We start from the raw sequence: 12,175 nt of genomic DNA, 5'->3' as shown, positions 1-12,175 counted from the left end.
GCTAGCCTGAGGTTTAGCATATATAGCTTTTACAATGTTGAGGTAAATTCCTGTTATCCCTAGTTTTTCTAGTGTTTTGAACATAAAGGGATGCTGTACTTTGTCAAATGCTTTTTCTGCATCCATCGAGATGGTCATACGGTTCTTGTCTTTAAGTCTGTTGATGTGGTGAATAGCATTTATTGATTTCCGTATATTGAACCAGCCTTGCATCCCAGGAATGAATCCTACTTGATCATGGTGCACAAGTTTTCTGATATGTTTTTGTATTCGATTCGCCAGAATTTTATTGAGAATTTTTGCATCCAAGTTCATTAGAGATATTGGTCTGTAGTTTTCTTTCTTTGAAGTATCTTTGTCTGGTTTTGGGATCAAAGTGATGTTGGCCTCATAGAATGAATTTGGAAGAGCTCCTTCTTTTTCTATTTCTTGAAATAGCTTGAAAAGTATTGGTATTAATTCTTCTTTGAAGGTTTTGTAGAACTCCGCTGTATACCCATCCGGTCCAGGGCTTTTCTTGGTTGGTAGTCTTTTGATGGCTTCTTCTATTTCTTCCTTTGTTATTGGTCTCTTTAAATTGTGTGTGTCTTCCTGTCTCAATCTGGGCAAATCATATGCCTTAAGAAATTTATCGATATCTTCACTATCTTCTATTTTATTGGAATATAGGGTTTCAAAATACTTTCTAATTATCTTCTGTATTTCTGTATTGTCTGTTGTGATATTGCCTTTTTCATCCTGTATGTTAGTAATTTGAGTTCTCTCTCTTCTTTTCGTTAGCATGGCTAAGGGCTTGTCTATCTTATTTATTTTTTCAAAGAACCAACTTTTAGTTTTATCAATTTTTTCAATGGTTTCTTTTGTTTCAATTTCGTTGATTTCTGCTCTAATTTTAATTATTTCTTGTCTTCTACTATATTTGCTGTTGTTTTGCTCTTCCTTTTCTAGGTTTTTGAGGTGTTGTGTGAGTTCATTTATTTGTTGTTTTTTTCTTTTTTTGAGGTAAGAACTCCAAGAAATTAATTTCCCTCTTAAAACTGCTTTCATTGTGTCCCATAGATTCCGTTATATTGTGTCTGTATTATCATTTGACTCTAAGAATTTTTTCATCTCCTCCTTTATGTCTTCTATAACCCATTGATTATTCAATAACATTTTGTTCATTTTCCATATGATGTAGGATTTTTCCTTCCTTCTTTTATCATTGATTTCCAATTTCATTCCATTATGATCAGATATGGTGCATGGTATTATCTCCACGCCTTTATATTTACTAAGAGTTGCCTTATGGCATAATATATGGTCTATCTTTGAGTAGGATCCATGTGCTGCTGAGAAGAAGTGTATCCACTTGATGATGGTTGATATATTCTATATATGTCGGTTAAGTCTAGGTTATTGATTGTGCTGTTGAGTTCTATAGTTTCTTTATTCAGTTTTTGTCTAGAGGATCTGTCTAGTGGCGAGAGCGGTGTGTTGAAGTCACCCATAATTATTGTGTTGTGGTCTATTTGACTCTTGAACTTGAGGAGAGTTTGTTTTATGAACGTTGTAGCTCCATTGTTTGGTGCATACAAATTGATGATTGTTATGTCTTGTTGGTGGATGGTTCCTTTTAACAGTATATAGTGTCCTTCTTTATCCTTCTTGATTAACTTAGGTTTGAAGTTGATTTTATTCGATATGAGTATGGCCACTCCTGCTTGCTTCCGAGGGCCAAGTGAGTGGTATGATTTTTCCCAACCTTTTACCTTCAGCCTGTGTATGTTTTTTTCCTATCATATGAGTCTCCTGAAGGCAGCATATTGTTGGATTTGTTTTTTTGATCCAGGTTACTAGCCTATGTCTCTTGATTGGTGAGTTTAGGCCATTAACATTTAAGGTTACAATTGAGATATGATTTGTACTTCCAGTCATGCTTCTTTATTTATTTATTTATTTTAGTTTGGCTAGTTTTACTTTTTGGTTACTTGCCTCCCCCTTTACTGAGATACCTCCTGCTGTTAGTTTGGGGCACTATTTTTCAATTCCTCTTCTTGTAGTGTTTTGCTCAAAATGCTTTGCAGAGCTGGTTTTCTTGCTGCGAATTCTTTTAGCTTTTGTTTATCGTGAAAGATTTTAATTTCATTGTCAAATTTGAAGCTCAATTTTGCTGGATACATTATTCTTGGTTAGAATCCATTATTTTTCAGCGTTTGAAATACATTGTTCCAGGATCTTCTCACTTTCAAAGTCTGTGATGAGAAATCGGTCGTTAACCTAATTGGTTTACCCCTGAATGTAATCTGCCTCTTTTCTCTCGTAGCTTTTAATATTCTCTCCTTGTTCTGTACGTTGGCTATCTTCATAATTATATGTCTTGGAGTTGGTCTATTATGGTTTTGAATGTTTGGGGTCCTGTAGGCTTCCAGGATTTGGCAATCCATTCCATCTTTCATCTCTGGGAAGTTTTCTAGAATTATTTCATTTAATATGCTGTCCATTCCTTTGGTTTGAATCTCTGTGCCTTCTTCTATCCCTATGACTCTCAAATTTGGTTTTTTTATGACATCCCATATCTCTTGAATAGATTGCTTGTGGGATTTAAGCATCTTTTCTGTGTTGACTTTATTCTTTTCAAGTTGATAAACCTTGTCTTCATTATCTGATGTTCTGACTTCTACTTGATCAAGTCTATTTGTAATATTCTCGTTTGAGTTTTTAATTTGGTTTATAGTTTCCTGCAATTCTAGGATTATTGTTTGATTTTTTTTTAAGATCTCTATCTCCTGGTAGATCTCGTTCTTTGCAATTTGAATTTGTTTAATTCATTTTCAAAATATACTTTTATTTCTTGGACTTGCTGTCTCATGTCTTCTCTAATATTCCTTTCCATTCGAGTTAGGTATACCTTGAGTTCTTTCCCTATCCCTGTTTCTGATGTTTCTATGTCCTCCTGTAGAATTGAGTTGTCTTGCATTGTTTGTAATCCTTTTTTCCCTTGTTTTCTCATGTTGTCCACGTTACTTTCCAGCTCTATTTGATTGTCGTGTTTCTGCTCTCTTCTATAGATTTGTTTTGTTTCTGTATTACTCTGATGTCTCTCCTTTGTGTTGTTAAACTATGCCTGCTAACGTGGATTCCGCTGGGAAGGAATTCTGATGTCCGAGCTCCAGTGACGACACTACTGTGTTATGACGGGCCCCAGTCTCCTTGCCGGGGTGTCCTAATGGGGGGGTGTGACTGGACTGTCTCTGTTTGGTTTCAGCTCCCGGTCGCGGCAGGCAGGCGGTCTCCAGCTGCCCAGTATCACAGGCCGGGGGCAGGTGATCAGTCGCCAGTGGGCGGGCGTTCTCCTACCACCCAGTTACGTGGGCAGTGGGTGAACTGTCGCCGGCGGGCCTGCAGTTTACAGCCGCCCAGTCGCGAGGGCCTTGCCTCTAGTCCCCTGGTTTCTCCTGCTAGTCTGGGTTTCTCCTGCTAGACCATATTTCCCCTGAGTGATGGTTCTCGGCAGTTCAAACTGTTCTCTCGGCCTGCCGTTTGTTGGGTGTGGAGGGTGGCTATTGGGAACCCTGGCACTCTATTGTTTTGTTTCCCTTGTGGGGGATATAACTGTACCACTTCCTTCCCCGTCTGAAATCCCGTACTCAGCCCGGGGGTCAGTGCGGGCTTGGCTGGCGGTATTCCACTGTGTTGCAGCCACTTATCTCCCTGCTTGCTAGTTAGTCCCTTCTCTGCAGCGCCATGCCTTCTGTAGCCGGGGGGCAGGCCGCGCGAATCAGACAGCCTGGATCTCCGGGGTCACACAGTTGGCTTTTGGGATCCCCGGCCCTCTATGGTTTTGATTTTTTCTGCTTGCCCCTCCCCCAGCGCTGGCTAGACAGGTTTTGTTTTGGCTGCTGATGAGAGGGGGGTTGAAGGTCAGGTGCCTCTAGTTTCCCCTTAGTCTTTATGCCGGCTCACTCTGATACTCCCTCGCCCGGAAAGTCTAGGAGAGATTTTATGCAAAATCCCCCTATGTATGGGGGCTGAGCTGAGTGACACACACCTGTTTTGTTGTTGCAATCTGTCGGAGAGTGGCGGTGGACACTTCAGCTCTCCAAGATGGTGGCCGCTGATTGCCTTAGTGGAGTGTCCCTTGTGGGGGATGGGACCGTACCGCTTCCTTCCCCGTCTGAAATCCCGAACTCAGCCCGGGGGTCAGTGCGGGCTTGGCTGGTGGGATTCGCAGCCGCTTATCTCCCTGCTTACTCTGTGGTTTTGATTTTAGAGTTTTGTGGTATTGTCCCACTAATAGCTTTGAATCAGATTTCTGTTGACTTCTAGAATTTTACATGACAGAAGATTGCTAGTATGGCACATTGTCTGACTGAGCATTGAACTTTGTTTCTCCCATGAAGATCTTCTGCTGCCTGTGGGTTTAGACTGATTCAGGAAGATATACCCAAGAGCTGTAGCCATTCAGAATCACTGACACATCCACTTCTGCCAGGACAGAAAATAGGGTTTTCAATGGCAGAGAAATTTCATCTTATGTTCTAATTTTGATAAGCAGAAAATTACTAATAAAATAAATAGCAACTGCTATAAAACTCCATAACACTTTTTTTGTTCTGAAATGAACATACAGATGGCTGTAGAGTGTGAGCTAAGTGTCAACAGAGTACCTATTGCAAAGTATGTGATCAAAAATGCACTTCATTACCTTTAGCTGCATGAATCAGTAAATATTTACTTATTTTGGAGAAACTTGTGTAGTGTCCTTTCTGGAGAAATGTTTTAAACATAGGATTGTTTTTATTTGCTCATTGATATAACTATAAAAATAAATAAAAGATAATTAAATTACTTTACTCTTTTTCTCTTGTTTTGGGGTCTATGGAAATGGCTCATTCCTGAGTTCTACCAATTTTTAGTATTGTCACACAAATTTTTAGAAAACCATACTTTGGAACCAAATTAAATGCTTTCTGAAAAATGGGTTATTATGAGTTGGATGGATGCCATATTGCAGAAATGCTAGCTTCCTTTGACCTATGAATTCCTTTGTACCTTAATTAAAGAGCAGAGGCATGAACAATAATAAGCACTGATGGAGGACAGAAGAATGCATTCTTTCAGGGTTGATAGTGTTTGGTCCAAGGCTCATCCAACAAGCCATTTTCCCAGTGTTTATTAAATCAGGCAAAACAGTGTTTTCCACACGTCTTAGTGCTTCTGGAATCAAATCAATTCAAAATAGGTGAGGAAGGGAAGTGTGTAAATCACCATTTACATTGAGAAATTGATTCCTTTCCCCAACTGAAACCATGCTCCCTGTCAGAATGCTGGAACATCAAAGCAACTATGAACAATGAGAATGAAAACAGGGTTTTGAAATGGAAATTGAACTTTTAATGCTTTGCTTATGGTGTATAGGCTGTCAGTAAGGGGTAAAAAAAGTGTCCCTTTTTAATTTCTCCCACCAGAATAAGTTAACAATTGTATTAGCATTTATTGCTCTTTAGAGTAACTTTCTCTATATTTTTTTTTACTGTGTAATGTTTCAAAGATTTCAAAGACTATTGAAGAAAAATAAAGACATTTTAAAGTAGTGATGTTTTTTTTTTTGTTTTGTTGTTTGGTTTGGATATTTTACAGTAACAAAGCAGAAATAATCCTGTCGGGTTATAGAATCACTATTGTAGCCAAGTTCAAGACCTTGCTTTGTCATTCATGGCCCTGAAGAGCCAAGTGTGGTCATGTTTGGGCCTGCACTTTTTAAATTTTACTGTGATAAGTGACTTATGAATAAATTATATGACTGGACTCCAGATGAAGACAGAATACTTACCACCCAGTTATCCTTATTGTATTTAACTTGTTCCTAGCATGAGTGCTTTATGTTCACAGACATTTTTAAAAGTATAAGTTTTATAATTTAGGAATATAAAACATTTTACACCATCTCATGTGGTGAAAATGATTCACCTATTTCATGTTTCAAAAAAAATAACAGTCATTCATCGTTTATTTTAGCTTTTGAAAAGAGTAGCCATGTTTCATTTTGGTGTAACAAGGACTTCTATGAGGTATGAGAGTACAACTAAAAGTAAATAACTCTGCTTTAAAATTTATATTGCAAATTTGGGCATATTTGCTTGTCAACCCACATTAGCAAATAAAAAAATCTAGTCTTCATTGAATGACTTTTAGTTAAGAAAATGCACATGTGTGGGATAGGGAGTGGGAGCATGGGTGTAATAGACAAACTCTAGATAGGGCAGAGGGGTTGGAGGGGAAGGGAGGGGATATGGGGTTATTAATGATGGTGGAATGTGGTGATCACTATTATCCAAAGTACATGTATGAAGACACAAATTGGTGTGAATATACTATGTATACAACAAGAGATATGAAAAATTGTGTTGTATATGTGTAATAAGAATTTTAATGCATTCCTCTGTCATATAAATTAAAGAAAAAAGAACTTTGCATACTGTTTTTAGGTTGGTTCGTCTAGGCATAAGCACAAAATAGACAGCAAAAGAAATTTTCAAGAGTTAAGTCAGGCAATTGAAAATTCATAATTAAAAGAATATTTTTCCTGATAATGCAGCTTGGTATGTGATATTTATTTATTTGGTACTGGGGATTGAACTGAGCCACATCCCCAGCCATATTACACACTTTATAGAGTTAGGGTCTCACTGAGCTGCTTAGGGCTTTGCTAAGTTGCTGAAGCTGGCTTTGAACTCACAACCATCCTGGCTTGGCCTCCTGAGCCACTGGGATTACAGTAATGCTCTGCTGTACCTGGCTGTGTTTTATATATATATATATATATATATATATATACACACACACACACACACACATACATTTTATACTGTGAGAATTTTGATTTGTTAAGGACAATCATTTGAGATTCTTCATATTGTTTTGTACATCTTCAATTTTTTTCTCAGATATACTCTCTGCTCTGTTCTGTGTCTAGTGAGAACAGCTGTGTGGCTGTGTGGCTGGCATCCGTGAGCTCTCTTACCCACTGTCTTCCTGGTTGTTTAAACCAATGATAATCATCAGCAAGAGAAAAGTGGGAGGAAGTACAGCTTCCACATCATGGCTTTGCTGAGGGCTGGCTGAATCCCTTGTAATAGGTAGCAGCTCCCAGACCCTCTCTCAGAACTGGCTCTCCATTTCCATCACTGTAGCCTTCTTTTTTTTTTTTTTTTTTAAGAGAGAGTGAGAGAGGAGAGAGAATTTTCAATATTTATTTTTTAGTTCTCGGCGGACACAACATCTTTGTTGGTATGTGGTGCTGAGGATCGAACCTGGGTCGCACGCATACCAGGCGAGCGCGCTACCGCTTGAGCCACATCCCCAGCCCCTGTAGCCTTCTTCTTGACTTCAAAGTCATCTATGGTAAAAGCATCCACTGTTACTATGCTCAGATTATTGTTGAATATTTTATGCTCTTCCTTTAGCCTATCTATATTTTTGCAAATAGTTCCTTTATTAAACTTTGCACGATTTTTACTGTTTCAATGTGTCACATATTTCTCCTCTCCAACACTTGGATTGATACACCTCATTCAGAAGGTGAGAGAGTTGAGTCATGCCTCCTCTAATTGCAAATATTCCCAGGTCTACTTTAGTGAGACACAATATTTGCAACAATCAGGTAAAGCAAATTATTACCCACACTGAGGCAACAGAAATAAACTGAAGGCTAGGAACCAGGTGAGCTGATCCCTCAAGGTTTAGAAAACTGCCCAGGGAAGATGGATTTCTGCCTGCACACATCTCACCTTGCATCTTAGTTGAGGGGCTCTGAAAGTATCCTGCTTTGGGTTTTAAACCCTGAACATGATTCAGTTCATGTTTTACTTCTTCCCAAATAAATAAAATCCTGGGTGGAATAAACAGTCTAGCTTGTTTTAGACATAGTCCTTCTTATCTCAGAATTTTGTTTTTTCAGAATATTTTGCCTGAGAATTGAAAACAAAATGGGCAAGAGCTAGTTGGACTAAGGCAATCCAGGGACCTGTCCTCCTGTTTCTTGGCTCCAGAAAATTGGTGAACATCCATTTTAGGATTCCTTTCCTCATTCCCATGACTGCTCCCAACTTTAGTACTGATGGCCTTTCCTAGAAGTTCCATGGATATTGGTTTGTCTTAACACTTTATCAGGAAATTAATGTCCAGCTCAAGGGCAATGTCTTCCACAAAGCCTTATTAGCTGTTCTTGCTCCATGTGCTTCTCATCAAAATTTGGTTATCTCCCCTGGTGCTTAAAACACCACCTAGAAGTATTTCATTTGAGTATTAGAGCTGTGTCATTACATGTAGGATTTTTACAACCAAAGACTTTCAACAAACATTCATCAAATAACAGATAAAGGGCTATGCCAGATGAAAGGGGAAGAGGATCTGAAAAAGAACACCAGGTAGTAATTTGGAAAGCCTCAGTTTCTATAATCTTGTTCTTAAAAGAAGTCTAGTAGTATGCATCACTTAGGTTCTTTGACAGTAATTTTCTAACACAAGTGTAATCACATTATTATATTACTCCTGTGGACATCACTCCCTATGGCAGGAAACAAAACACTCAATCTGTTTTTGAAGTGACTTTAAAATTACCAAGTATCATATAGTGCACTCATAGTAAGGAACACTGGCCAATCTATATTTAGTTTTTTCTACCATAGGACCCTACCAACATTCTCTATGGAGTAACTCCATGTTCTAGTTCATGCCCTGTTCTTCAGACATTGCACACTTTTGTTCTAATTTTATTCTTTATCATCATTTCTCTGTGTTAGAAGGAGGGTGCACCTGTAAAGATCCAGATCAAATGCCAATGTTCTCACCAAAACATCCCAATTCCAATGAATGGCAATCCATTACCAGAGTTTGCCTTTTACTAACATCAACAGCATCATTATATGCCTTTCCCATTAGATTCCAACCACTTAGGTGAAGAGATCAAACTTATTCCTACTTGTAGCTTGATGGTGTCTCGTAGAAGGCCTCCTCTGCACAAGTATTTTGAGCTCAGTAAATATTTCTAAAGTGAAATGACTTCTAGTGCTGTAATTAAGCTCAGTGTGACCTTTCTTTAGGTGGTGGAAGTGAGCTATGCAGCATGAAGGGTGATATAAAGTTGGGTACATTTGCAAGTGTTAACCTTATTAGTCTTCATTTAAATTAAAAACTGCATTAGCTTAGTTTCTACTTGACAGAAGACTGTTTGGCTTCCATTTCCCCTCTTGCCAAGCAGAATCACTCTGAAAACCTACAAAAGACAAGTTACATGAGGTTATCTATTTTTTTTTACTCCTTTTGAATTTGCCTTTCACTTAAAAAAAAAATAAGTTTCAAAAATTATTCACCTGCTTTTAAAAGTGATTGTGTATTTAAGTAAAATCTGAAATAAATGTTACTATGATGCAAATGTCCACAATTCGTAAAATGAATGATCAGATTTGACCCCATTATTCAATTTTAAAAATATTAAAGGGGCTTTAAAAAAACACATCTGAGAATGTTCTTTTTTTTTCAAAAATAAATCTCCAAAGCTACCTATGGATTTATTGAAATATTTATGATAAAACGAAATCCAGAAGCTTTATGTTGGTGGCATCAGAAAGAGGTTGAGTGATAGGCATGATCTGATTCTTAGGGTGAATTATTAAAAATATATTCTTCTTTACAGATCAAGAATTGAAAGATCAAGCAGCACAGTTCAAAAGTTGAAAGAGATTAGATAAAAGATGGGTTGTGCAGAAGAACCCAAGAAAGAGATGAAACAACTGGTGAGTTGGTCACTGAATTTTATTGCATGATATATGTGTGCAAGAGAGCTTGCATTTTTTAAGAGACTGTTCCTGCATGTTATTAATGTCAAATATTATGTTTATAATTGTCCTATATAGATAAAATATTTACATAATACTAGTAATTCTACTAATAAAATAAATATCTAGTACTTTTAAGCATTTATCAAAGTCCTCATGTATTATTTCATTTAATTCATGTAAGATCTCTACGAGGAAGATAATGTTATGTCCTTATTGTACAAGAGAAAAATAGACAGTGAGTAATTTCATAATTTGCCTTAAGTCAAACAGAATGAGTGGTAGAGAAAGGCTTTAATTGTAGTTTTGTCTGACTTCAAAGTCTTAATTACTCTTTATATTGACTCCTTTATTTCACATGTAATATGTAAGTAAAAAATAAACTTTTGTCAAAAGCACTCTGGTAAGAAACTAAATGTATCTCTTAAATTTTGTGTTCAATTATTACATGTCCTGTAATTTTGATATTCTATAATTATTTACTAATTCATACCATAAATATTATCAGATAGCTATCATGGTCTATATGTGAGTATTTCCATATTATAAAGTGTCTCTTATTCAACTTTATGTTCTACTATTTCCTCTCTGGGTACCATATACCCTTCCCCGGTTTCTGAAGGTGTATCATAGCTAAGTTTGTAGGGTTTTTTTGGAATTTGCTCTGTTTTTCTTCCCTCAGTAGTGGCAACACACCCCAAGTTAAGTTACATTGCACTCTGACATTATTTTGGTCTGATGATCAGGAGGTATGACACACATTGTCTTGCAAGACAAAGAAGCCTTTGACTTTTTCTTCAAGTTATAGTTAGGATTCATCTTTAACAGGGAAAATAGGGCATTTATGGAGGCTCAGATAGACAGAAGAATCTAGAGATAAAACTTTGGGATATATCCAACCAAATATTCCCATCTCAAAATGTCAAGTTCCTTTCCTCATTCTGGGCCTTGACCTTGGCATAAGACTTCCTAGCATTGGAATTCAACGTTCTTTGGAGCTCAACTACCCTTAATTAAGCTTGGGTTAAATTATCAGCTTTTTATCCTCTATATACAATAGATGAGATTATTTTCTGTTAGCTGAAGCAGTTCTTGAGGAGGCACTTAGCTCTGAACCCACAATAGTAAATACTTGTGGCAAATAGCAACATGGACGCCAGTGTTCAGAAGGGGTGATTTCAGTGACTAGTCAGAGCCTCCAAGAAAGGACACTTTCTTTGATTAAAATAGTATTTCATCATTTTAAGTATTAATAAAAAGAGTCAAAGTTCAAAATATAAAGAGCAAAAAGAAAATCATCCATGTAGTTTTATGAAGAGTGGCATAAATGGGATCTGAAGTTCATGCAATGACATTGGCCTTATGTTGAAGAAAGGATGCCTAATCTCTTGAAACTAGTGGGAAAGAGAAAAGACATTGTAGATCCAGGAAGACTTTTAGTGAGCAGTTGGATGACTCTTCTCTGATATAAAGAAGGTAGAAGTCATGGTCACCTGGAGCCACAGGACACTGGTGACTATTGAAAAATAAAGAAATATTGAAAAGATTTTATCAACTGAAAAAAAACAACATTCATCATGCCCCTACTGTATGTTGATGTAGAGTGTAGGAAAAAGGACTATCTGGAGAAACAAATTAAAATTGACAGGCATCGCCGAGGGGAGGGTTTAAATTCAGCTGTAGTCAAGAACATTTATAGAAGCAAACTGTCTCATTGTGTGAGTTTACCCAATAGCACTCAGCTCAGTCACAGTAGCATGGAAAAATGATAGACCTGGGCTAATTTGAAGTTGAATTCTTCCACATGAATTTAATAAAAATAATGGTGAGTAGGACAGGATGTTTTATTCTGAATTTGGGAAGTGGGAATTGGGAAGATAGAGACCCACACATAATAGACAATCATGATTACATGTTGAAATGTACATGTACATTCATGATTACATGTTGCATTAGGAACATAGAAATAGAAGTTGTTTTTAAGACATGATTTGGGAATAGATCTCAGATGACTCTGGGAGTAGATGGCTGATATGAAAGCAGAATTCATTGCAGATGAGGAAGTGAGTTAACTCCTTGCCACATAGTCAAATCTTTAGTATTTTTCTATTCTAAGCATGATTGGTCATTCAGTATTTAAGAGCATTAATTCCTTTCATGAAACACAAGAAACTGGTTTCTTTTCTAGTTCTCTGTCTTCTTTATCTCTCTTAAATTTGTTTGCTTTTCTTCCTTTAATCTATTTTTCAATGGCATTCATAAACTCTTCCCATGTTGCCCTTTTCTTGTTTTATATTCTCCCCTAAAGTGATTCTATCTACACATATGGACTCAAGTATACCTATGTGCTGAAA

This window comes from Spermophilus citellus, assembly GCF_964194105.1.
Source record: "Spermophilus citellus genome assembly, chromosome: 9".
NCBI classification, from domain to species: domain Eukaryota; kingdom Metazoa; phylum Chordata; class Mammalia; order Rodentia; family Sciuridae; genus Spermophilus; species Spermophilus citellus.
Note: the sequence above shows the minus strand (reverse complement) of the source record.